Raw genomic sequence first — 22,457 nt, forward strand, 5'->3', positions numbered from 1 at the left:
TGACTAAATACTTTTTTGCCCCACTGTAAATATAAGGATATTTTTTCATTTGTTCTCATACAATCTGCTAAAGATCATGCATTTAAAATGATTTCAGACGTGGTGGCTTTGTTTTTACCTTTATTGCTTTCTATAAACTTGATTTTTAGTTGTTGTTATATTTTAAAAAAAAAAAAGTATTACATTCTATATATATGATGAATATTTGGATGGTTATTCTTTTTCTTATTTTCTATCTTATATATGTACTGTTACTAGGTTGGATGGCCAGATTTTTAAATGATGAGGTCAATGAATGTACAAATATGTCAGTTTTTTCCTGCTCTTGGCTCTTTATCATCTCAGTGTGCTTATTTCAGGCACAGCAGCCCCTCCCATCTGATGTTCAGACCTTTCATTTGTGAGGGGCAGCCAATCAGAACGTTTGTTTACAGGGATGGGAAAGGGAGCTGAAATCGTTTGCTACCGATAGAGGAAACTGCTGATCTGTTGTGTCAGACACACGCCTCGGTGGTTCCAGTGAGTGTCAGAAGAAAATGGCCAGACTGCTTTGAGCTGAGAGGAAAGCGACAGTAACAAATAATCATCCCTTAAAACCAAGGTATGCAGAAGAGCGTCTTTGAATGCACTACACATCAAACCTTGATGCAAATGGGCTACAGCACCAGACCACATCAAGTGCCACTCCTAGCTGTTAATAGGATTAACAGTTTGGTGGGGTTTTTTGCTCCTTGTGTTTTGGACTCACTCACCTCTCTTCTGTGCAGAAACTCAAAGTGATAAGGTTGGAAAATTGTTTGGAGAAAATGGGAGCCGCAGACGTCCCTGTCTGACTGGCCTTGAACCTGACTGCAGGAAAGCCTTCAGATTCCTTGCATTAGTTTGTTGTAAATAAACCTGTGAACTTTTACCTCAGAGTCCTGCGTTTGACTCCCCCTGCTGCCACAGGTCATGACAAAAGCAAACATATTTTAAGAAAGAATTCTTTGCTTTTTCTTTTTGTGCAGTTTAAGATTTTATGGCTCAGAGATAAAATGTTATTGTAGGTCAGTGTTGTGCTACTGCACTCAACAGCACCATTACCCCTTAATGTTAATATGGCAAGTGACCAATATATCTTTTAGTGGCCAGATAACTAAACCTTAACCTGGATAAAACACCACAGATGATAACACATTTTGGTTATTTCATAGATGTACAAGAGAAGTTGACCAAAGCTGAAATGTCTACACCATGCATTAATATCTCTAATATTTGTATTTCTAATTGTAACCAAATGCCCAATTTTGAAGTGACAGAAAAGTACCATTCTGGAAATTCTAGATCTGGATAACTGGATAGTTGAGTGGTAGAAGTGCACCATGGCAGTAGATCTCTGGGCTATAATACCAAAACAATGCATTAAATCATTCTAGAGCTTTCTGCAGAGCTGAGGTATTTTCAAACATTGGGTTAAAATAAAAAAAATATTCATTAGGGAATCTTTAAAGATATGCTTTGTTAATTATTCTGTTACTGCTAAACAAATGTAAGTTTTCAATACCATGTTGATTGTTTATTATAATTTGCTAAATGATGATGTTTTTATTGCATAATGGGCAGGAAAAAAATTTATATCTACGTGGTTAAATGCTAATTGTTTTCTTTGCAGTTATTTAACTGATGTTTTTTTGTGCAGCACGCAAGATAGACAGCGCACAATGTGCTTTGAGGCAGCAGCCAAGAAAGCTGTAGTCCGCATCTGTGAATACCCACGTGTACACCTGTGTGTACACCTGTGTGGATCAGCATGCTTGCATTCCAAAGGTTCCTTCATGTAATGATCTGCTAGAGGGTGTGGGGAGCCACAGCCCCGTCCTTCAGGGTATGAAGCAGGTATGGAGGAGATCAAAACTCCAGACATCTAGAGGCCCCCAAAACACAAGAGACCAAGGAAGACCAACAGAGGGGCAGCCGCGCCACTGTCCCAGAAAGAGCTGAGGAGAGTCCCAGATGAGGGCTCACTCAGCAGCCGCGGAGCAGAAGCCAGGGGGAGTTGCAGTGTCGCGCCCGTGCGCTCCGCCGGCAGCCAGCTGTGCCTGAGTGACCGAGCCCCAGGCCGAGAGGCCGGGGGCACCCCACATCCAAAGTGGCCCGAGCGAGCCCCAGGCTCGCTCGAGCCCCAGGCAGACCGCCCCGACTCCGTAGCAGCAGGGAGGCCCCACACTCCAGACCACAGTCGGACGGCCAACTCCTCCTAGCCCCCCGCTCCAGCAGGCCGCAGAGAACGGGGGTGAGAGAAGACTCCAAACCTCCCTCCACCCGCTCATTGTAGTGTTGATGCATGTGTGTTCTAAGGTGCATTTAAAACCCAGGAGGGCATGGAGCTACCTGCCAGAGAGCAGCAGGTAAGCGCATAGTCCCTCCTGCTAGCCCTCAATGTCTACGTGTATTCAAAATTGAGAGGTGGGCAACGACGCCAGGGGTGGGGTGTACACCCTGATGGTAATTTGGACTCCGTGTATCGTGCCCACCCCCAAGATCCTATATGTATGTGTAATGAGAGTGTGAGTAATGTGAATGTCTAAGTTGTGGGATAAAATTGAGGCAGAGGCAGCCAGAAGGGGACAGAGGGGGGGGTAGCCTCCTCTGCACCCTGGTGACATACCCCTACTCCAAGGCCCTGCATGTGTGGGTGGTTGTGGTGGAGCGGGAAGAGGGAGGCAGCTGGAGATGGGGAGGGAAGGAAGGGAGGGGCAGGTGACCCCTCCCTGGGGCCAGCTCCCCCGCTGACCCCAGTAGGCACTCCCATACTCCGCGACCCGCCAGGGAAAGGGGGCCCAGGCCCATCCAGACCGGGGCCCAGTGCAGCAGCGCCCCCCGGCCCCACAGAGCCCGGGACAGTCCACCCAACCCCACCACAGAGAAAACTGCACCCACCCCACCATCCACTCATCTTCCAGACTACATAAGACAAAATTTTATAAATTCTAAAGTTTATAAATAGATTACACAGTCATTGATCTCTTAACCTCATCTTTGCCTTCTTCCTGTCTGATCATCTTTCTCATTTAGTATATATATATATCTATCTAGCTTCGGAGATGCCTGTTATTGGGATTTTGCATTTTGTCATTTCGAGCTGATTGGAGACCAAAACAGCCAATCAGATTTTTTTGCATCCAAGTCTGCGATTGGCTGGTTTTGTGGCACAAATATAACGGTGTAAAGAAAGAGTTGAGCGCGCACGGGCAGAAATGTTGAGAGCGCGAGCAACACATTGCGAGCAAGCGCAAATGCAAAAACTGAGCGAGAGGGGCTGCTGTTGTGTGTGTGTGTGTGTGTGTGTGTATGGATAATAGCAAACACTGAAATACATTTGTTGCACGCAGAAATGAATTTTGTTCACGCAAATTTAGCTTTTCTTTGCTCAAAATAAATTTCCCCTCAAAATGCAACACTTGCACCTGCAAACTTTTTTTTACGTGCGCTCAAATGTTTTTTACGTGCGCTCAGAATAGTGGCACAAAAACAACGTCATACATGTTGGGATGATGTAAATGGACCAAACTTCAGTCAGGAGAACAACTGAGATAATCCATCCCCAGTAGAAGGTATAATATTAATATAATATTAATAATATTAATATACTGCTGCATGGGCATTTTTTAATGTTTTTAGAGGCTTAATCTGAACATTAAAAAATGTTTTAATATTTTAATGCAGTGCAGTTGTTATTATTATCTCTTGTCACATCCTGTTTATGACAGTTGAAATAAATAACATTTATTTTTTAAAATTGTCTTGTGTAAACTGCATGTGGTGTTAAATATAGTCCTATCCTACTGTACTTTAATGTCGGTCATAAAGGTGGTACTTTAAGAGCCATATATTTTATGAGGTGGTACTCACTGTGAAAAGTTTGAGAACCACTGCATTAGATAATCTTATTTGGTTTATTTCCTAAAACAGTTCCTGCACTTATCTCAAAAATAAAAGCCTTCTTAGCAAATGAGAGCTTTCTGTCTACTGAAATACTTTTCAGTAAATGTTGAGATTAGATAAACCATGTAATGCAGTAGCTAACAGTGCAGGAGAATTACTAGAAAAAATTCCTCGATACTCATTAAACAGAAGGAGTAAGAAAAAGTCAATTATCTTCAGGAGCTCAACAGAAGGTTAATAAAAGTCAATTACTCACCAACAAGTAAAAGATCCCAAATTCACTCCTGAGAGGAGACACAGATCTTTTTGGGGTTGCATCAGAAAGGCCATTTGGCAAAAATCTGCCAAATCAGACATGCAGAGCTACCTGCTGTGGTGACCCCTTGTAAATAAAGGAGCAGACAGAACTAGTTTTTAGTCAAAGGCTTTTTCTTGAATGTTTTATTCTGACTGCAGTTTGGGGTTCAATAGCTTTTCTTGCTCATAGACACCTCAACATGCTGACTGTAAGACGATTAAAGTATTGAGTCTAATTAAAAAAAAAACCTGTACTAAACAAGTGAGGTGTGCTGTATAAGCAAGAGTTGGGCAAGCAGTGAGGAGTGCCAGGTGTTCATCCAGGAAACAAAAGTATTATCTCTATCACTACACCCCCGTGTAGACAAAGATCTACGTTTAATGTTATCTGCTGCACTAAAGATTCAAAATAGAGGCCTTAGGAGAAAAGTGACTGCAAGTTAAACATTTTAAAATGCTGTTTATATTTTAATGGCAAGGAACTGAAGACTGCCAATACTTGGCTGTAAAAGGGTTTGTTACACCACCTAAAAATGTCATACATTCTTCTGTTGGGTAAACTGGGTTATCACTGCTCAGCAAGAGGGCAGCAGTGAATGTTAGATCAGTGAGCACACACACGTATACCCTATCTGTAACTCACACAAGTAGGATTTCTGAAGAATACCTTCTTGAATTTGCACCCAGGCAGAGCTCCAATAGGTTGCGGCTTGCTACCTGTGGATTAGTTAATCCCTAAAGTCCCTTTGAATCAAATCACTCAATGCTGCTGCTGGCAGGTTTCTAAGAATCACATAAAAACTCTGATAGCAGCGTCATTGATTTCAGTGTGGGGGCCATATACAGAAGAGGGGCATGTTGAAATACAAGCAGGCCTCATCAGCTGTGAAGGTCAGGTAAAGGTCTGTTCTATCACTCTGTGCTCTGCAGTGTACAGAGCAATTCACTACCTATATTACTCACTTGAAGTCCTTTTGAAAGCAGGGTGCAAAGATTGATTGACAGACATATATTTACTACTCTTGCTATGTGAAAGCCTTAGAAGTCCTTCTCACGTGTTTTGTGTGTGACTTTAGAAAGGTTAAGGGTTATAGGTTTATTTAGAAGAGTATAAAGAATTATTTTCCTTTGAAAGCTACGTTGGACCGATTGTAACAAACACCAACCGGATCAATATGCCCCAGAACAGGGGTCAGCAACCTTTAACACCCAAAGAGCCATTTGGACCCGGTCTCCACGCAAAGGAAAACACTGGGAGCCACAGATACTTTTTGACATCTAAAATGAAGATAAGACTGTATATACTGTTTTTACCTTTATGCTTTGTGTGAACAAGGTGTGTTGCTTATGAAATCCATGAAGTGCTACAGAGAAAATTACATTTTATTTATGGTAATTAACACATTTTGAACTCTTAAAGAAATATAACAAAAGGAAAGCTGAACTAAAATGATCCATGTAACAAAGAAAAATTGTTGTGAGCCGCCACCCTTATACAACCTTTGCCTTGACCTGACTTTTAAAAAATAATTGTAAAAAGCACTATGCTGCTAAAAAAAATTAAAAATAGATATTTGTTAAATTCTGCCTAAATATGTATTTTACCTGGTTAATGTGTGTGGCGGGGCGTGGTCTGCAGCGCCGCTGCAGGGGAGGCGACGCACGTGAGCGGCACCCGCAATCACACCTCGCCGCCTTAAAGTCTGTGCTCTCTCTGCTGTTGTGTTGTTGTTGGTATGTGTCGGGCTGTGAGCTGAAAAGCTACAGCCGTCTGTATGCGTACAGCAGCCGTGTCTGAAAAGTGGTCAGTAAAGAGATGCTGTAAAGTGTGTTCATGGAAACATCGTCGGGTCTGCCGTGGTATGTTTACAATGGGACTTCTGCTCCTGAACCTCTGCGCACAGCGTCTGCAGATCGGGGCTGTACGAAGTGACTTTCATCTTTACGCAGGACTGTAAGCTGTCGTCTGTGAGGCGTGAGCGCTGTTTGTTTTTAACGTAGTTCACGGTGGAGAACAGCTGCTGACATAATGTGGATCCGAAGATCCATAATTGACCTACCTGGGGTTGAAAGTCTCGATAAATGCCGTTTCTGCGGGTATACCAGCTTCCGCGAGTGTGACGCTTATTTTGAGCGATGAAAAAATAATAGAATATAATTTTATTTTTATATTTCAATATCACAATAATCTTCCAATTTAGAACTACAAGTTAAAAAGAACTAACATAAATAAATCACACTTCAGCTAAATACTTCTAATTTATTTTCCCAAAACCACGCTGAGCCACACTTTAAGGACTAAAGAGCAGCATGCGGCTCCTGAGCCGCAGGTTGCCAACCCCTGCCCCAAAACATAATAAACTATACCTCTGACCCCTTTCATTTTTTTTCTAGATGAATGAAGGAGTACCTACAGCAACAGACCACCAAGCGAGGCCTTTCTGGACATTTTGTGCCCTAATAAAGGCATCAGTTGGTAGCCCGGGGAAGACAATAAGTCATTGATGCTCAGGGAAAGCCTCACTCACTTTTAGTCTACTCTGAGCTTATAGGAATCACTGAATCTCTGTTATTAGTGTGCAACAAAGATCACACCAAGATCTTTGTGTGGACTGGAACTTACTGTAGGTAGCTTGTTGATTGAGCCAATGAACCTGAGCTGCCCATCCAGGCAAGGTAAACTTTACTCATCACGATGAGACTTCTTCCCTGTCTCTCAGTCCCTGCGTCCTTAAATGTCTCCAGTTGTCCCGAGTTCCCTCTGAGTGTCTCCTTGGTGCATTTAAACCCCTGTTCCTCCCTGTCCTCATCATCTGTTGTCTTCATCTCCATTATCAGTCATCATAATTTTACCCTCTCTGTGCAAGTCTGCAAATTTCTTTATTAAATCATAAGTTTCTTAAATTCATCAAGTCTCTCTGTGCCTGGGTCCTCGTCACAAAACATGACATCATTGTTTTGTACATTTTAACACAATTTAATCCCCACATTTGTGAAAGAAAAGCAAAACACTTTTTTGAAAAGTCTGTAACAAAACCATCAAATCTGATCAAGGTTATTTAAATGCTGCAATACATATCCTAACCTTAATTACTGGGGAAAATGATGAATGATGCTCACAGTGAGTAAAAAGTAAACTGTGCGCATTTTTTGGACAGAGATTCACTTTTAATGTGTCTGTATAATACAATACAGATACATAAAAAATACACTCCAAACATAGAAGAGTCCTTGAAATATACAAAATATTATTAAAAAATTAGAAAATGGAGACAACTTAGCCTTTGGTACAATGTATACAATGTATGAAAAGATCTTTACTGCAGATACTACTATGGCTCTGCAGATTTTTTCTTTTCTTTTAACCTATGTCCCCTCACCTTGAGGTTGGTAAATCTGTCTATCACATTTTGGTGGTCAAGTCTCTCACGCATCTCTTTCTCAACTGACATCACAGCCAGGTGCTGGAGTCTGCTTTGACCCATGGTCCTTCTCAGCCAGGTATGGAGCTGACTTAAGACACTAAAAGACCTCTCACAGCTACAGCTGCTAACTGGGTTTGTTAGGGCAACCTGAATAATAGTTTTCAGTTTGGGGAAGATCTGATTATCCAAAAGATTGTACAATGTTAACATATCTGGAATGGCACCAGCCTCACTCTTGAGCTTCAAATAGTTTTTGCCAACCGTGACTTCCTCTGACTGAAGCTCAATATGGTAATGCAGTGCCAGGGCTGACAACCCAGTTTGTTTTGCAGATTCTGTATAGCAGCTTTAATATAGGGAGAACACAACTTCCAGATTGTACGAGTAAAATTGTTTGTTTGTTTTTCTTTGCCAGTTTAACAGTTCCTGTTTTGCCTGTTAGTGCTCCCTGTCTGTTTTCTTACCTGGTTCTTCCTGACTTTGTCCTCATGTTCCCCTCTTTCCTCTCTCCCTCTTTGGACTGACAATCATACACAAATAGATTGTATTCAATTAGATTAAAAAAATACTATTAAGATCACTAATAAAAAAGTCCTCTCTCAGTGTACTTTCAACCAAAAGGCAAATAACCAAACCACACGGACATCTAATAAAGGATACAAATATTGAAACACTGATCCAACATTATCCTTTACTGATGGATCATTTGATTTTACACTTTTACCTGAATGTGGCTCCTTTTTTTGAAAAAACTTCCTCATATCCATTATGAACCTGGCTGTCTCTCTGCACACACACACACACACACACACACACACACACACACACACACACACACACACACACACACACACACACACACACACACACACACACACACACACACACACACAACAGGAGTTATAAGGTTAATGGGCATCCAGCCAGTTAGCTAGTTAGTACCTTGGGTTCAATATCGGCACATATGACAAAATAACCAGTTTCTCTCATTACATTTCAAACAGGACAGTGGTAACAACAGCAGGCTACGGACAATGTTAAGTTTTAGATTTTAAATAGGCTGTATACATTTCAATGGGAGCAACAGGACGGTCAAATGTCGCTGATTTTTACTACAGAGCAGGACGGATTGTAGGGTAGCAAACATAGTCGGGAAACACGTTTTCAACACTGCAGGTTACCTGGTGTAATGTTTTTCAGCTAAAAAGAAACATGGTCTGACTCCTATCTAACTATATAAAGAGTAACTGAAGGTTAAATGCAGCTAATATGTCCTGTTTTAAGCCAGGCACTTCCACCTCCGCTCCGCTGCGTCTCAGCCACCATCGCTCTGCCAGCAAGAGCGCTAGAGCCAGAGCAGGGGAGAGGCAAGCTGGAACAAACTATTTTGGGAGGGGGGGGGCTATCTATACTTTTGTTCTTAAAATGTTCCATCTCAATTAAGTACTGTATGCTTTTTATACTTTTAGTAGTGTGTCCCAAAAACAGCAAATATTTTCAAAAAAAGTAAGAAATCTTTGGGGGTGCTTTGATTCGTTTTGGGGGTGCTGAAGCACCTCCAAAACTGGGCTAAAATCGCCCCTGGTGTGGACATAGCGTAAAAGAGTTAGTAGTTTATTTTCTCACTACCTGTAGATTACTTGTATTTGCTTAATTGTTTACTAGTGTGAAATAAACCGCAATTGAGCAAAATATGGGTGTGTGTGGTTGGAGGATGTGTTAGTGCGTGCGTGTGTGTGTGCGCGCGGGGGGGCAACATTTTTCTGTAAAACAAAGGGGGCCCAGCGAAAAAAGGCAAGTTTATTTGTATAGCACAATTCAACAACAAGGTGATTCAAAGTGCTTTACAGAGACATTAGAAACAAGAACAAATAAAAAGCATGATTTAAAATTGATTAAAACAAGCAAATAAACTAACTAACTAATTAACAAACAAACAAACAAACAAACAAACAAACAAACAAACAAACAAACAAAACAGTATATAAAATCAAAACAGATAAAATCAGAACAGTAGATAAAATCAGTAGTTAAATGTAAGTTTTGAAATTTAAGCTTAAAGTGTGGATTTGGTGCTTTATTCAAATGCAGCTGAGAACAGGTGAGTCTTCAACCTGGATTTAAATAAACTGAGTGTTTCAGCTGATCTGAGGCTTTCTGGGAGTTTGTTCCAGATATAAGGAGCATAAAAGCTGAATGCAGCTTCTCCGTGTCTGGTTCTGACTCTGGGAACTGATAAAAGACCGGATCCAGATGACCTGAGGGATCTGGATGGTTCATACTGGGTCAGGAGGTCATTGATGTATTTTGGTCCTAAACCATTCAGAGCTTTATAGGCCAGCATCAGAACTTTAAAGTCTATCCTCTGACGGACAGGCAGCCAGTGTAAAGACCTCAGAGCTGGACTGATGTGGTCCACTTTTTTGGTCTTAGTGAGGACTCGAGCAGCAGAGTTCTGAATGAGCTGTAGTTGTCTGACTGATTTTTTAGGTAGACCTGTAAAGATGCTGTTACAGTAATCAAGCCTACTAAAGATGAATGCATGGACTAGTTTTTCCAGGTCCTGTTGAGACATCAGATCTTTTATCCTTGATATATTCTTGAGGTGATAGTAAGCTGACTTTGTTATTGTCTTAATGTGTTTTTCTAAGTTTAGGTCTGCATCCATCACTACACCCAAATTTCTCGCCTGGTTTGTGGTTTTTAGATGTATAGATTGAAGTTCTCTGGTGACCTGTAATCGTTTTTCTTTGGCGCCAAAGACTATTACCTCAGTTTTGTTTTTGTTTAGCTGGAGAAAATTGTGGCACAACCAGTCATTGATTTCCTCAATGCATTTACCAAGAGCCTGTACAGGGCCTCGGTCTCCTGGTGACATTGTGATATATATTTGTGTGTCATCTGCATAGCTATGATAGTTTATTTTGTTGTTGTTTATAATCTGTGCCAGTGGGAGCATGTAGATGTTAAACAGAAGGGGTCCCAAGATGGAACCTTGGGGAACTCCACATGTGATACTTGTCTGCTCAGATGTGAAGTTACCTATTGATACAAAGTATTTCCTGTTTTCTACGTATGTTTTGAACCAGTTTAGTACAGTTCCTGAAAGACCTGTCCAGTTCTCCAGTCGTTTGAGTAATATGTTGTGGTCAACTGTATCAAATGCTGCACTGAGATCCAGTAAAACTAGGACTGACATTTTTCCACTGTCTGTGTTCAGACATATGTCATTAAACACTTTGGTCAGAGCGGTTTCAGTGCTGTGGTTCTGTCTAAAACCTGACTGGAAGGCATCGTAGCAATTATTCTGTTTTAAGAAGTAACTGAGCTGTTGAGAAACTGCTTTTTCAATGATCTTACTTAAAAACGGGAGATTTGAGATCGGCCTGTAGTTGTTCATTTGTGTCTTGTCAAGATTGTCCTTTTTCAGTATAGGTTTGATTACAGCAGTTTTTAGTGATTCTGGAAACACACCTGATAATAAAGAAAAGTTGACGATCTGTAACAGGTCTGACTCTAAAGTCTTTGAGACCTTTTTGAAAAAACTTGTTGGCAGGACATCTAAACAGCAGGAGGAGGAGTTCAGTTTACCTAAGATGTCCTCCAGGTCTTTGCTGTTAATAGGTTGAAACTGTTTCATGGTGTTTAAACAGTTTTTTGGTGGACACAGTACATATCCTGGATCTGCTGTTGATGTACCAATTGCTTGTCTAATTTTTTGGATTTTTTCAGTGAAGAATTTGGCAAAGTCATTGCAGGCCATGGTCGAATGAAGTTCAGCTGCCACTGACACAGGAGGGTTTGTTAGCCTGTCAACTGTAGAAAATAAGACCCGAGCATTATGGCTGTTTTTAGTGATGATGTCAGAGAAGTAGGACCTCCTTGCATTCCTCAGTTGTAAATTATAATTGTGAAGTTTCTCTTTATAAATGTCATAATGAACCTGGAGGTTTGTTTTTCTCCATCTGCGCTCAGCTTTCCTACACTCTCTTTTTTCATTTTTCACCAGTGTGGAGTTTCTCCATGGAGACTTTTTCCTTTCAGAGATAACCTTCACCTTAATGGGAGCAATAGTGTCCATTACATTTAACATGTTAGCATTGAAGCTATTGACGAGCTCATTGACTGACCCTCTGGACAGGTCAGGTGTTAATGGGAAGACCTGGTTAAAAATTGCACTACTGTGTTCAGTTATACACCGTTTTGTGATCACTGTTGTTGATATATTTGTGTGGGCTGAGATTTTACTTTCAAAGAAAACACAGTAATGATCAGACAGGCCCACATCAGACACAGTAACCTTTGAAATGCTCAGGCCTTTGGAGATCAGTAGGTCAAGAGTGTGTCCTCTATTATGTGTGGCCTCTGTTACATGCTGAGTCAGCCCAAAGTTGCCCAGAGTGTTACTCAGGTCTTTAGTCCCTTTGTCCTGAGGGTTGTCCACATGAATGTTAAAATCCCCAGCAATAATTACACAGTCAAAATCAACACAGATCACAGACAGCAGTTCACTGAGGTCATTAAAAAAGTCTGTGCAGTATTTGAGAGGCCTGTAACATTAAGAAACACAACTTTGGATGGGGCCTTCAGCTGTAAAGCCACATATTCAAAAGACTGAAAACTTCCAGGAGATAGCTGCTTACATTGAAATGATTCATTAAATAAATGATTCATTAAAAAGTTTGGGAACCACTGGCATAAGGCAACTTATTCCACTGAAAAGATGCTCTAAATTTTTTCAAAAAGTTACTCGAGGAGTTACTAAATTATGGTTAGTTGAGAATCGTGTAGCATGATTATGTATTTCATCTGGATACTGCAACTGAGCATAAAAAAAGTGTGGTGTGTTTACCAGTATTGCTTTCTTTAAAAATACAAGTATAATATGAACACCTTAACACATTGAACAGTACTCTAGATGAGATAATACTAGTGCATTAATGACATATTTCATAATTGAAGAAGTAATATAAAAAGAGCATTTCCTAGCCATAGCTATGCCCTGTCCCATTTTCTTAATAACAGAGTTGATGTGCTGAGACCATGAAAGGTGGTGGTTTATGGTAACACCAAGTAATTTAATCTGGGTGACCTGTTCTAATACCGATCAGACCGAGTGATCTCAACAGCTACAAATGACAACATTGCTGAAGTCTAAATATTAATTCCGGCGTTCTGTGACCTCGGTTTAGCAATTAATTTGTCATATTTCAGGACGGCAATATCACCTCTGTCTCTGGCTGCTCTCAGCTGTGGTAACAGTTCTTTCCTCTTCTTCCTGATGGACTCTGAAAAATCCTCGTTGATGTAAAGATTGGTACCTTTCTAGTTGAGAAAATTAATTGTTTATCTTTAAATCTTTGTAGTCTGACCACAATCTGCCTGGCTCGTGCATTTTCCTTGTGTGGACAGACTCTGTGAGCGCGAATGCTGTCACTATCCAGGCCCAGCTTGTTCTTCAGCATGTGTCGGACTTTCTCCTCTGATCCTTCCCATGTTTCTGCTTTTTCATCTATTAATCCATCCACCACAATGTTGTTCCTTCTCGATTGATTTTCTAAATAATCCATCTTGGTTGTTAATTCTCTGTGTTTCTCGCGTATGCTGCTGACCGCCGATTCAAACTCTTTTAGTTTGCTTTTAATGCACCTCTCTTCAGTTTGCAGCTCGGTGACAACCCCATCCGTGAATTGCAGGCTGGATTTAACATCCTGTACATCCCTTAGAATGCTGTCCAACCTTTTGTTAGTTCCATCCATGATTAATTGGACAAATGTCTTAAAGTTATCTTGCTGTTGGTGAATCAGAGCTTTGTAAAACTCCCGTTGCTGTTCCAGCATAGTGTTCAGCGTGCTAACACTGACTTAGCTGTCATCCTCTGCCAGTAGCGCCTTAACGGCCTTCGGGGGCATATCGACCAGATCGTTTTGCCCCCCCGTGAAGATCGCTTCGTGTACAATGGAGTTCACAAAAACGTATATGTGAATCAAATTATACGTGATACGGTGCGACGTTCTTTCCACGCTCGCTGCAGTGAATTCGACTGTGATTAATAAGGAAATCAACGCAGATGACAGTCTTTAGCTACAATATATAGTCCTCAGTGCCTGCTGCATCATCAGTTGTATAGTGCAAAAATGGAACAAGAATAAGAGCTTGCAAATATTCTTTAATGTAGAGGTCATAATCTCGAGGGTCCATGGGGAGCATTTAAAACCTCATCTAACACTCTCATATTAGTCACTTAACTTCGTGGTGCAATAAACAAATAGCTGAATAAGGTGGAGCAATTTTTTTCATCTTTTTATTGGTGCTATTATTATTAATAACCTGAACCGTAGCCCAAGTATTGCTTTCATTTTTTTTTTTTTTTTTGCCTGTGTGTTGTTTTCATAAGTGTTTAGACAGAAGGGTCATTTCATCCCAATTTACCAAAAGCATATTTTGAGGTGTCATTTTAAAATTCTAAAAAACTGCTTGATCTAGGTCCTTCACATTTTTTTAGTTGATAGGTTAATATATGGTACCATAGCTCTATAACTCTCAGGATTCTCAGGAGTGCAGCTTAATTTGCAAGTGCAAGTTAATTTCAGAATAACTAATGCATTATGTCCCTCAAATATTTGGATTTCTGCATAAACCACAGTTTACTGTTGACCTCGGGTGAAAGATTTCAGAGATATTAAAGCTTGAAAATGGAAAAAAACAAACTAAAAACCTACAAAGTTAAAGCAATCATTTCATCACATCCTGTTGGAAGGGTTTAAGCCATTTTTGCTGATAGAAAATTACAATTTGAAGGTCCTGAAAAACAGATAATAAGAATTTAGTGATGATAGCTCATTAAAAGGTCATTATTATTTCTCCATCTGTGTAATGCAGATGGCGAAATAATATAGGCATTGGCTTTTAAAGGAATAATGTACTCCCAAACCGGAAAGCATTTGGGAATATCATCAAGCCTATTTGCATATTTAGGCACAAAGAATGCATTTTTAGATTTTGACTTACAAAAAATGTGATTGAGTCATTTGAATATAGACATTTGATTTCTATAATCTTCAGTGATTTGCTTTAGTGTCAAATCCTTCCAAATGCTGCTGTAGGTAATTTTTGAACTAGGTGGACTGTGTTGAGTTACTATAATAATCAGTGTCAGTGGGAGTCATCTGTGCTCCAGCAAATGGTTAACTTAATGTGATAATGTGAAGAAGGTAGATCATTTTGTCACCTTTACTTTAGAGGTTTGATACACTCCCTGAAAATCTGTGAAAATGTGTACAGAGATATCAGGTCAGACTTTCAGTCCTATTATAAATGAGAAAATGAATAAATGTTATAACTATAAAGTATTCATGGGACAGTCTTCCCTGCCAGCTGCACCATGATGGATGTCCTGGCTGTGTTGAAGACATGAGCTTCATAGGGAAGAAATCTATTATATTTCCACAATGTGTACATCTGGTCTCAGCCTCTTATTTCTCTCATCATTCTTCTTCCCCATCTTTCACTCCAACATTCTTTTTAACATGGACATTTTTCATGACATGATGGTTCCTTTCCTGCAGTGATCCTATCTTGGCTCTGGCTTGACAAAAAGCAAAGAGGGAAATAATGGAAGAAAAAAAGATGAACACCTGCGGTGTTGGAACACGCTGAAATATGGGCTGTGAGCCTTTGGCCTTCTTGTTGTTTGTTCTGTTTGATTGTCAACTGCTGTAATTAACCATATGCTAGATGTAATTCATGATGGAGAGGCTGAGCCAAGTCATTATTGATTCCTAGGATAACAAGCACAACCTAATAGGTTTCAGTGATAGGAGTCGTCAATCTTCTTGGGTGCTTGGAGTAGAATTTTTAAGAAGATAGTCTGGCTGTTTTAACGTGAGCATTAGCTAAGCAAACTGTTAGCTAATTAGCTAAAAGTATTAGGTAAGTGAAACCACATGTAATAAAAGTATCACCATATAGCTCGTTGAGCTTCTCCGAGCACTGCTTGGTATCCCAAATAGTTTTCCGTAGAGAGTTCCTAGAGTTCCTGTGGTTTCCAAACGTAAAATTGGACGTAGAGCATTCATCACCCTGTCTTGTGACACATGGTTTAAATCTTACCAGCTTATTAGCTTTAATCCTGTTAGTTATAAATGTTAGTTAAGAATACAAAAAGTATTGCCTGGCTGACTGGATCTGGTAATATTATATGGTGGGCTAAGCACCCATGAGCTGGTTTACTTTCCAAAATATCTATGCACAATTTCAGCACTCAGAAGTCTCAGCTGAAAAGATTAGTTCTTTCACATATTGCTAGCATAGACAGAAACTCAAAACTCAAAAAAAAAGCATTAAACCAGATAATAAGAAGCTACTTTTGGCTGCTCCCTTATTCACGTTTGATGTTTTATGCCAGGCACCCTTCCTGACACAACCCCAAAATGACTTGTGTGTCCTCCCAGGTCAACCAGTGAATAAACTAGTACACTGTGGAACCACAAACACCATTAAACCAGATAATTCACTTTGATCACAGACTCAATTACCACATATTTCTAATTTTCTTATTTCTAAGAAAATTAGAAATAATCTGTCGATGTCAGATGTAGTCAATGCCAAGCTAATGTTCACAAGGTGCCACAACATGTTTTTTTAAAAAAAAAAAAAAATCTGTTTTTGCTTGGAATTTGTGTGTGTGTGTGTGTGTGTATGTAGTTGTGTGTGGTTGTGGGGGGGTGTGGCACCATAGAGGCTGAGCATGGTTGAAAAGCTGGCATGAATCTCCTGCACTTCAGCCTAGAGGAGTGAAGCTGGCCAGTTGATACAGACATTTTCTCCATGAGCGGCCTCGGCTGTTGTAGAGGGGCAAAAATGGTAGTCATGGCAGTGTACCACAGCAATGATTAATCTGGCAAAGGCAGAAACAACAGTCACTGGCACGTGTTTTGCCATTCTGCCACTAGAGTTTGGGCAACTACTTTGATACTCTGACAGAGGACTGGCTGGACTTCATACTAGAGTTAAAGGGGAAAAGACACAGAGACACAGGCTGCAACTTGTACCTAGGTGGCACTGAGGAAGATTTCATCATTCTTTAGAGTCAAGTTTCATTTGAGAGTCTCAGTTTTACCTGTTTGGATACAGTCATGAATCACAATGAAAGGCCACTTGAGCATAACATTGCCTCTAAGCTTGAGGGACACTGTGGTCAAATAATATGTTGTACAAAACAGAGCCATTCCCTGTAGACTTAAGTATTTTTGCTTAATGTAACTCTAATCATCCTGCAATTACACCACAAATCGAAATTTCCATTATTATGCAAAGACATTTCAGGTAATATCACCTCAGTGCTCAAAAAAAGCAACTGTGGGAGAACAATTTAGACTGTTAGATCTCATCATCCTGAGAGAAGACTAATGGGAAGAAACACATAAATTTAATCATATTGTAAAATATAACTACAAACTAATGTGACAGCAAGACTACATATGAGCGGGCGGAGGGAGGTTTGGGGTCTTCACTCACCCCTGTTCTTGTTAACCATCGGGGCTGGGGGGCTGGGAGGAGATGCTGGCCGTCGGATTGGGGTCTGAGGTGCGGGGCCTCCCTGCTACTGCAGATAAGGAGGCGGTCTGCTTTCCTCCACCCAGAGAGAAGGGTTACATCTCCTGGGTCCGGGTCCGGTTTGCCCCTCTGGGGGCGGGGGTACCCAGACCTGGGATATAGAGTATGTTTGGGAAGTGTGAATGTGTGTACAGTGTCTATTTGTGTCTGTCTCCACGTCGGGTGAGTATTTGTTTGTGTATATGGGGGTGGGAATGCATGCTTGTGTCTGCGTGCGCCTGTTCGTCTGTGTCTATATATCAGCTTGGGTCTTAGACTCCACCTCTCTGGCAACACCTCAGGCTCTCCGAGGTATGGAGGCCTATCTCCCCTCACCACGCTCCCTGCCAGTGGCTGATGCCCTCAGACGTTGGTGTGTTGGTGGTTCTTGGTATCTGGGGCTGGGCGCTCATGTATGTACCGACTCACTCCTGGTGGCCGATTGGCGGGACCGGGCGCCTGTGGCCCGGCTGGGCCCCTTCCAGGGGATGGGGTGCCCTCAGGCCTCTGGGCCTGAGGCCCGGTCCTCTCTGGCACAGCTGGCTGGCATGTCACTGCAACCCCCTCTGTCCTTTGCTCCGTGGCTGCTGGGTGACCTCTCGTTTGGGGCTCTCCTCAGCTCTTCCCTGGAGGGTGGCACGGTTGCCCCCCGGTGTTCCTCCTTGGGTCCTCGTATTCTGGGGCCTCTGGATGTCTGGGGCCTGGATCTCCTCCATGCCTGCTTCATGCCCTGGGGGACGGGGCTATGGCTCCCCACACTCCCTAGCAGATTGTTACATGGAGAAACCTTTTGAATACAAGCATGCTGTTGCACACAGGTGTACACACAGGTGTACACACGGGTGTTCACAGACACAAACTACACCTTTCTTGGCTGCTGCCTCAAAGCACATTGTGCGCTGTCGATCTTGTGTACTGCACAATAACATGTAATATTTAGTATTTACTGTTATCTACTGTTAGCTAGTTTATTGTGATGGTGTGGTATTTATTATTTTGCTCTTTTTTTGTTTGTTTTCTCTTCTGTTTTTATTTTTTATCTCCATACAGGTGATCCAGGTGTTTTTTTTTCTTCCCCCCCTTCTCACCGTCTCTTCTCCCCTTTGGTTTTCTTTCTCTCCCTCTCTTTCTTTCATTCTTTCTCCCTGTCCTATCCCCCAGTCATGTCTGTCCCATCTATAACAACTGAAAATCAAATAAAATAAATATATAATGATAATAAAGGTCGATCAAATGGACCAATATGGCAAGGCCACGATGATCCAATTGCTAAAGTAAATCCGCTTGGCATCTTTCTTGGCCTTCAGACAACAGTTCTGATGGCTAAAGATCCAAACGGGACAGGCAAAAAAACAAAAACAATTCTGCACACCATGAAGAACTGGCCCCAGTATAAGGTTCAATTACGTCCTCAAAATACTTGCTTAATTACTTAGTGTCAATGTCCTGCGGCCATGACTCAGTGACTTTGTGTTTGTGTTCCTTATTGTTATTATTCTCTTTATTATTCTTGGGCTGTTTTGGGATGGTTTGTGTTTTGGGATTTTAGATACTGGGTTTTGGGTTTGTGCTCCCTCTATTGGTCCCTGGTGTTAGTGTTCCCCTGTCTCGTCAGGTTAATCAGGTCCAGCTGTGTCTCCCACCTGTGTGTGATTTCCCAGTGTCTCTCTGTGTACTTATAGTGTGTGTTTGCCTCTGTTCCTCGTCGCGTCGTCTGTGTTCATACCCGGTGAATTTCCCTGCGTGCTCTCCCTGCTGTTCTCCCTTCATGTTCAGGTTTGCCACTCCTTTGTGTAGTTTCTCCCAGTTTAGTTCGTCCTTAGTTCTGTTTGCCATCTCCACTTTATGTTCAGTATTGTCAATAAATCACCCTTCACGTCTGAAATAGTGCTGCGTTTGAGTCCTCCTTCCACTCTTCACACGGCCGCTGCCCCGAACCGTGACAGTACGACGCGACCACAAGATGGACCCAGCAGCGCTTAATCCGTCCAGGGAGCTACGGGAGACGCTCATCGATGCCACACAGGAGCTGATCGACCTGTGGCTGCAAAGCCCGGGTGGCACGTCCCAGCGCGCTATAGAGAGGCGGCTACAGCGTTTGGTGACCGGTCTCCCATGGCTGCTGGACTCGCTCTGTTCGTGGGAGCGGGAGTTTCTCCTTTTGGACCTTGGACTTCACCCCCCGTCTGCATTTACTTTCGAGCAGCCCGAGGCGGTGAGTGAGCGGGATGCATGGGCTTCCCCAGATTCCGGGACTTTGTTTTCTGGGGCTATTCAGAGCGGGATGGGAGACTGTACGGGTCGCTTACCTACCTTCGTGGTAACGGATCCTTCCCAAGTGGGCGTGTACAAACCCTCTGGAAAACTGACAGACTGTGTCTCTGCCGCTCCTTCTGAGCCAGGACTTTTTCGCCATTCTCCGGCTCAGTTCTGTGTCCAGCCACAAGCTTCCCGGTCTGTAGCTCAACCGTTAGCCTCCCTAAGGGCACAATTACCTGTTCCGCCGCCGCTCCAGTTAGCCACTCAGCCACCACCACCGCTAGCATCGCTTCAACCCATAGTTCAGTTAATGGCTGAGTCACAATATTCACACTGTTTTTCCACCGCTGTTTCTAAGCAGGGAGATGAACTGTTTTACAACGGACCTGTTCCTCAAAAGCTGGCAACATTAGAGACTGTTGCTCACTCCGGGGCTTCCCCAGAGGCTGGGTTACTGCCCTCAGCTTACTCTGGACCCCTGGAGGCCAAGATGCCAGCTGTGAACTGCACCGGGCTGTCACTGCCTGAGCAGGGTCAGTGCTCTGCGCAGCTGCAGCCCTCCGTACGTGCGCCAGAGGCCCACGTGCCTACTGGTTTTGTTTCACGTGCGCCAGAGGCCCACGTGCCTCCTAGTTTTGTTTCATGTGTGCCAGAGGCCCACGTGCTTCCTAGTTTTGTTTTGTGTGTGCCGGGGGCCCCGGTGCCCGCTGGTTCTGCGGCTGTTTTTGCTGGGGGGCCCGAGGAGCCCGTCCAGCCTCCTGCTTCGCTAGCTGGGGGGCCCGAGGAGCCCGTCCAGCCTCCTGTTTCGCCTGCTGGGGGTCCGAGGAGCCCGTCCAGCCTCCTGCTTCGCTAGCTGGGGGGCCCGAGGAGCCCGTCCGGCCTCATGCCACCCCGGCTGCCACGTCGGCTGGGGGGCCCGAGGAGCCCGTCCGGCCTCCTGTGGCTGCTTCTCCACCTGTGGCTGCTTCTCCACCTGTGGCTGCAGCGCCGCCTCCTGCAGTACCACCACCGGCAGTGCTACCGCCTGCTACGGCCACACCTCAGCCTGAGGACGCATCCTCACCTGGCCCGGCTTCATCCTCGCCTGGTCCAGCTTCAGTTTCATCCTCGCCTGGCCCGGCTTCATCCTCGCCTGGTCCAGCTGCAGCTTCATCCTCGCCTGGTCCAGCTTCAGTTTCATCCTCGCCTGGCCCGGCTTCATCCACGCCTGGCCCGGCTTCATCCACGCCTGGTCCGGCTTCATCCTCGCCCGGTCCAGCTTCATTCTCGCCCGGTCCAGCTGCATCCTCGTCTGGTCCAGCCTTCGTGTCTGCATCCTCGTCTGGTCCAGCCTTCGTGTCTGCATCTTCGTCTGGTCCAGCCTTCGTGTCTGCATCTTCGCCTGCAGCAGCGTCTTCAGCATCCGCATCGTCGCCTGCAGCAGCGTCTTCAGCATCTTCGCCTGCTGCGGCCCCGGCTTCCATGCCTTCAGCCTCGCCTGGCCCAGCCTCGTTTGGGTCTGGAGCTAAACGGCCGTTTTCTAGACCGCTGGCTAGGCTACTGGCCGGGCGCCGTTGCCTGACTGGCCGCTGTTGCCTTCCGCACGGCCGGCCCCCGGACCGCCATCGCCTGAGCGGCCGCCGTTGCCTTCCGCACGGCCGGCCCCCGGACCCTCTTCGCCTGAGCGGCCGCCGTTGCCTTCCGCACGGCCGGCCCCCGGACCCTCTTCGCCTGAGTGGCCGCCGTTGCCTTCCGCACGGCCGGCCTCCTGAACCTTTTGTGCGCCTCCACGGCCTTCTTCGTGGCCGGCCGCCTGAACTGTGCTTCGGACTCTGCTCCCCTGTGAGTTTTGTGGATGTTTGTTTGGGACTCTGGGGCCTTCGTTTTGGTCATGGCCCGGTCCCTCCGTCCTGGGCCCCCTGCCACCCGCCCGGGTCTGGTGGTGTGTTTCTGTGGCTGTCGGGGGCCAGCCCTTGAGGGGGGGGGGGGGGGGGGGGGGTACTGTCATGGTCCTGCGGCCATGACTCAGTGACTTTGTGTTTGTGTTCCTTATTGTTATTATTCTCTTTATTATTCTTGGGCTGTTTTGGGATGGTTTGTGTTTTGGGATTTTAGATACTGGGTTTTGGGTTTGTGCTCCCTCTATTGGTCCCTGGTGTTAGTGTTCCCCTGTCTCGTCAGGTTAATCAGGTCCAGCTGTGTCTCCCACCTGTGTGTGATTTCCCAGTGTCTCTCTGTGTACTTATAGTGTGTGTTTGCCTCTGTTCCTCGTCGCGTCGTCTGTGTTCATACCCGGTGAATTTCCCTGCGTGCTCTCCCTGCTGTTCTCCCTTCATGTTCAGGTTTGCCACTCCTTTGTGTAGTTTCTCCCAGTTTAGTTCGTCCTTAGTTCTGTTTGCCATCTCCACTTTATGTTCAGTATTGTCAATAAATCACCCTTCACGTCTGAAATAGTGCTGCGTTTGAGTCCTCCTTCCACTCTTCACACGGCCGCTGCCCCGAACCGTGACACTTAGTTGAAATTCAATCGCTTTTTCAGGTCAAATTCGTCTTGAAACGCAATACCAACGCCATCAGTAATATCAGAGGATTGTGTGCAGCTCTCCAGCCTGCAGTAACTTCAGACACACAGCAGATTGTGTGTGTATTTGCACCAAGTTGAGCTTTAGCTTGATTTTCTGCACATGCAGTTTCTGATGACAATACCTAAATACTTTCAAAATTAAGATTTCCTTTGGAAATCCTTCCATAGTATTAGTTGTACATTTCTTTTTTTTATACATGAATGAGATAAAATGATACACTTCAAATCATCTCCTTCCATTAAATACACCACAAGCTGAGGGAAGCTAATCTTGCTCTGTCTAGAGTGGAGAAAAGCACCAATTATGACTTTAAAGGTTTATTAATCACCATGCTACATTTTTTAAATTTGCTAATTCACATAGAAAAAACCACAAAATATCACTGCTGAAA

The sequence above is a fragment of the Rhamphochromis longiceps genome, linkage group LG18, assembly GCF_057381845.1.
Source record: "Rhamphochromis longiceps isolate RC_006_pf linkage group LG18, R_longiceps_female_GT1.1, whole genome shotgun sequence".
NCBI classification, from domain to species: domain Eukaryota; kingdom Metazoa; phylum Chordata; class Actinopteri; order Cichliformes; family Cichlidae; genus Rhamphochromis; species Rhamphochromis longiceps.